Source organism: Lepeophtheirus salmonis, chromosome 5 (assembly GCF_016086655.4).
Source record: "Lepeophtheirus salmonis chromosome 5, UVic_Lsal_1.4, whole genome shotgun sequence".
NCBI classification, from domain to species: domain Eukaryota; kingdom Metazoa; phylum Arthropoda; class Copepoda; order Siphonostomatoida; family Caligidae; genus Lepeophtheirus; species Lepeophtheirus salmonis.
Window position 1 is genome coordinate 13,114,091 of NC_052135.2, and position 6,290 is coordinate 13,120,380.

Below are 6,290 nucleotides of genomic sequence, written 5' to 3' on the forward strand. Positions count from 1 at the left end.
GCTTTCAAAAAATTAAAATATTTTTTATCCTTATAGCCCCGTCATTAGATTTTTTACACACAACACCCCCCCTCCCCCAATATGCTTGAAAAGTATGTGCATGTATTAAATATGTACATTGAAGTACATAATATATCTTTTTTTCTACACTAACTAAGAAAAAAAAAATTGATGATGAGTCTCCATGATTGATTTTACAAATATTTTGACATATAAACTTGTGATGCGATGATTCCCCAAAAAAAATCCGGATTCCGATTCTTTAATATTTTAAATAATAGTTAAAAATACCATTATGGCTATTAGGGCGTCCACAGGCTTCTATATATATTTTTTTTTTGGGAGGTGGACTTGTTTTTTTTTGTTTTTTTTTATCCAAAATATTGAAATTTTTTGCAAAACTAAATTTCAAATATTAAAATTTTTGAACAAAAAGTTTAAACATACAATTTAATATTCAAATTTTTTTCAAAAATCTACAACTATTAAAAAAAAAAATTGGGAAAAAAACTTCAAAAATCCACTGCTATTCACAAAAATTTTTTTTTTTTTTTTGGAGAAAAATTACAAATATTCACAACTCTTCAAATAAATAAAAAAATTTGCAAAGTTTTTGAAAAACATCCAGAGGTTATCAAAAATTTGTTGGAAATTATTTTTGTAAAATACAAAGTCACAGAAAATCAAATTTTTTTGAAAAAAAATTAGAAAAATTCAAATAAATTTAAAATACTACATTTATTTTCAAGCAAATTCCAATACTACATTTTTTTTCATTGATTAGAAAAGTAATGAATATTTTTAAATAACAGTAATAAATAAGAATCGGAATTGCAAATTAAATATTATTTTTCTGATGCCGATTCTTAGTCCGATTAATCGTCCGATCACTAATATAAACAAATTTTGAGTAATGTTTTTTTTCTTTGAGGTTAATTTGTACTCTTTTAACGCAGTATATCCGTTGTCAGTTATTCATCATTTAAATGAATATGTGTATATACTCAATAATTGGTATATAATAATGTATTAACACGTATTACATGCAAGTACTTTGAAGCACCCACTCCCAATTGACCGGAAGAATGCAATGTGTAGACTGTACATACACATTACAACACACACTTGAAATAGCTAAGAAACTTCTAGTAATAATTATAGCAAAGAAAGTAAATAAATAGATGAAAGAGAATTGTTGACCTTGTGGTCATTAAGTCCATGTCTGCAACAAATCCGTCTTCTTCCTCTTTACTTATGATACAATGAACTCACTGACTCTCTTATGCAATATCAAGTTATAATTACATTAGAACAGGTTGTTTTTCCACTTTTAAACCAACAATTTCGATTACAGCTAGTTTGGAAAAGTTTACACCTAGTAAAAAAACCTATAAAGAGTTTTTAAATTTTGAAAATATTCACTTCCGGCATGTTATTATGTTTTTGCCGAGTGGTGCCCACAGGATTGTATTTTGGGGAGTATTTGGGCTTATGAACTTTTTTTTTAAATCCAAAAATTAAAATTTTTTGGAAAAAAATTATACAATTTAATGGTTAAACTTTTTTTTTTATTTGAATATTAAATTTGAAAAATCTACAGCTCCTCACAAAAAATTTGAATATGGAATTTTTTGGAACAAATTTATAAAAATCTACAGCTGTTCACAAAATGAAATGAATTTTAAATTACGGAAAAATTAAATTTTCGGAAAAAAAATCCTAGAATTAATTTCAAATCATTAATTTTTTGAAAAAAAGTTCATATACTACATTTTTTCGAAAGTAATTTTGAAAATACATAGCTATTCAAAAAAAAAAAAATCAAATATTAAATTTAGCCCATAACTCAGATTGGTGTCCTCAAAATGTAGGCTTAATAAATAGTTATAGGACGGTTTAAAAAAAAAATGCCGATTCCGATTCTTTAATATTTAAATAATAGTTTAAAAATACAATTTTGCTATCAATTTTAAAGAATAAAAATCGATAAAATAAATTGGCTTCCTTTATTTGATGTAAATAATATTTGCATTAAATAAAGGAAGGTAATTACTCTGCCCGGCGAGCTTTTTATAAGGCGAATTTTCCCTGTTTTAGTAATTTCACGGTAAACTATCCAATGGCAAATTTTGAAAAGGTGAACTTTCCTAGATCCCTTTACAAAATTTATTTCCCTAAAATAACCATATATTTACCGACCGTAGCTTGTATTTGGAGCACTTTTGTTCACGTTTAGTTTCTGTTCAATTTGTTTCTTCTCAGTTTTCGTGACTTAACTTAGAAAAGTAATAAATAGTTAAATCCTAGTAATCAATATAAATACTTAAGAATTGGTATCGAAAATTAAACATTATTTTCCTGATGCTAATATCAATTCCAGAAAAAAAAAAACAATCCTCCAATTCCCGATTCTCAATTAATCGTCCCATCACTAATAAAAAAGATCCTTCATATAGCAAAAATCTAATTTAGGAAAAATCATCCAGGGGGAGGTTTATTCTCTACTGAGTGCCCATTTCAGTTTCCAGTTTTTAATGTTTCCTTTCCGAAAATGTCAAAAAAAAAAAAAAAAAAAAAAAAACAAGATGCGGATCATCAAATATTTCGTTATACCTTTCTCTTTTTTTTTTACCTCAGAAACTTTAGAAAAATATCTATCAAATGAATCTTATATAAAATAAAGAATACTGCTTTATTTTAGTTTTAAATTACTAACTGAAGAATTTCAAGCCTTTTTCAAACTTTGTCCGAGATGTGGGACCTATAGATGACATTGTACAAATATTTCTATCTGTTACCGAAATCTGAAAAAAGTTGACTTACAAGCCGGCCTGATAGTCAAATGTGTAGATGCAATTCTAAATTGGTAGGGTAAGTACTATGAGCTATGTCGATGTTTTTTCCCCATTTCAGCTATGCCTTGAAATTGAGACACGAAGGAAAGGAAGAACTTAATCAAATTTTTTGTAAACAGTTGTGGATTTTTGAAATTTTTTTTCAAAAAATTAATTTTTTTGTGAATTGCTGTTGATTTTTTTTTTTTTTTAATTCGAACAAATTTCATATCTGTAATTTAATTTCTTCAGGAAAATTCAATTTTTCAAATTTTTATGCCAAAAATTTAACTTGTGTGAATAACTAAGAATTTTTCAAATTTTTGTCCAAAGAATTTCATATGTGATTTTTTTTTTTGTGAATAGCAATGATTTTTTTTTTTTTTTTAACACTTTAATTTTCTGATTTTTGAAAAAAGAATTAAAATACAAAAATCAAGACCCTTCCAGAATATAATTCTGTGAAAGCCCTGAATAATTATGCAAACTTTGGATTCCATGAACTATTACATATAATTATTGATGTGTGTATACTTTGTATTAATTTATACACACATATGGTGCTATAAAAAGGCCAATAAATCATTCATGTACATATTAAATTCTAAGAAAACATATTTTTACATCTTTTAAATAGAATTTGTACGAATATGTAAAAAGTAAAATAAAGTACTTTTTGTAAAGGTTGCAAGATTCGTTTTCTTTAGGGGGATAAGTACTCGTATTTATAGGTATGTATGTATTATTATGTAGAGATAAGCACATTTACAGAGACGAAGCAATGTATGTATTGTCTATGCATGCTCAAATAGTAAGACTCATGTTTCATCAGATCTAGAAAAGAAAGAAAAAAAAACAACATTTAATAAATTAAGAAATTGGAATGCTCTCGATATTGATATATATCAATCGGATATTAAGTGAGTAATGTTGGGCTGTTACAATGAATAGAAAAGAGGCAATGATAAATTGCATTGATGTTGAAATTAGTTTTATAATAGAGCTTAATATTCTTAATTGCTTTCTAGTTTTGTATATGTATTTATGTAAAGAGACTGGGAGATAAATCATAGAATTTCATGGTATAAAAAGTATGTTTATCAATTACTACATGATTTTACAGGGTCCACGTAAAGTCATGTTAAATTAACTTTATATAATATAATTATATCTAAGGTTGCAATATGTTATGTTGAAACTCTAGTTGCGAAGAAACTAAATCAAAAAAAACAGTTTGCAAGTCCTTTCCAGAGTGACCTTGGGCTATGGTCAAGGCTAAGGGTGACCATTCGAATTAATGTTATGTTACATGTTTTTGGAACTTGTGTGGACCTATGTCGATAATTATATGAAAATTATGTTATTAGTTATATCATTAGTACTTTAATAAACATTCAACACAGAAGTTTCTGTGAACCCAGTACATTAATTGATTTAAACACTCTCTTATTTAGACATACGATGGGTTACATTTTATGTAGGGGGAGAAAAAATCCCGTACTTGTAACTAATGAACAACTTTCTTATAAGTTCATAGTAACATATTGATAATAATAGTCTTCTCTAATTTATCATTTGGCATCAATCCTCCTGATCGACCTTGCTTCTCCATCTCAAGCAATGGGGGTGACATAATATATACCGGGCCGTCAAAAAGTTTTGAGACATGACTTTAATTGCATTTTGAGAGGTTTTGGTTAACTATATGCCAAAGTTGCCGTTATAAAAAGAACAACTGATTGTTTACCGTTTGAACATCTTATTTACCAAGTCGTTTCTAGGATAAATATTAACGAAAATAGAGCGAAAAAGGCAAGAAGTGGCTCTTTTAGTCTGCGTCGGATTTAGCAATTATGATATTGTAAAGACCGTGAATGTTTGCAAAACCATTGTCTAGGGATAAGGGTTTAGTTCAACAATGGTGAAGACATCAGTGATTGTCATAGAAGCGGCAGGTCGATCAAATTAAAACCTGAAATGGCAAAAAAAAGCTTCTTTTTTTTTAAACATCCGAAGATGACGATGACAGACTTGGTGAAGAAGTGGTCGGTGAGCCGTTGCACAGTATCCAGTGCAGTAAAAAAGACCTGGGGGGAAAGTGACTCTGACATATTGAGCGTTCCTTTCTCACTCAACAACAATAATAATTACGATATGATCGGTAGAAAACGCTTTACAATTACCTGAGGTATCACGAATTTTGTTTTTCTCGGATACAGATTGACTAGGAAGGATTACTTGATGATTTTGCTTTAAAAAAATGATTCTCTGGATTTGCAATATCACAAAGCAATAAAAAAAAGGGGATTATTGCTTTCAAACACATACGGCAAAAATCGTGCAGGATTGAATGGCCGAAAAAATGAAGTTTTGGGTGAAGGACTTTTTCCCGCTGGAGAGCCCCGACCTGAATCTGCTTGATTACAGCATTTGGTGGTGAATTGAAAGCAAGGCCTCTAGACAACGTCACAGCACTCTTGAGTCACTAAATCAATCAGTTGAGAAAGAGTGGCGATCAATGTCGAAGCCCAGTCGCAGTCCCAGAGTCGTGAGTAGCGCGTGATTGAGGCCGAAGGTGCTCAAATTCATAAATAATGTTCCTTAATGACTAATAAACGAGCTCCAAGTAAAAAAAAAACAACTGTAGAATTTCATTTAAAGCCCCTTAATTATTCAACGTTCATTATGTTTCAAGATTTTATAACAGACGGATATATGAATAAATCAAACTTTGTCAATCTGTACGTATGAATGTATTATTTCTACAATATATTAATTTTTTATCCTAGAAATAACAACGTAGTCAAATAAATAAAAGCATGCAGTTGTTTTGTATGTAGCATATACGTGCATTGTACGTGCACCGTATATCATGCTCCCTGATGTATAATACATATACTTATTTTTGATCTAAGAAATAAAAATGTTATCATATTTATGAAATATTTCAGGCGCTCTTCATGTAGTATCGAACGTACGCATCATACTAAAAAAGAAAAGGGAATATATATGTATAAAGTTGCATAAGAATCATATGTACAAAATGAATGAAATCTCGCAGGCGTTTTTAAGCTTAACTCCTATGTAATACAACTATACATATATTATAAAATTTTAGTTAAAGACTCAATTTTAACAACAACTCTGTGTAACTCAGACTCAGACACGTAGCGTTCTTAGAAGCGAATATACTCCCTGTCTCAAAACGTCCGATTCATTTTTCTCCTCAAGCTATTATCATTATTTTTTCATTCAAAAGTAGTACCAAATTTTAATAGAACACCGTCCCAGACCAAATTAATTAAAATTATAAGGGTCTCAAGACGGTCTAGAATATTATGAGATTCCGGTTGAAGGCTGTTTTCGATTGACGAGAACGGGAGTGTGGCCATTATTTTAAATAACGAGGGAGAGTGGAAGCACACTCATCATTTTGGAAGAGCGATTAAATCGCTC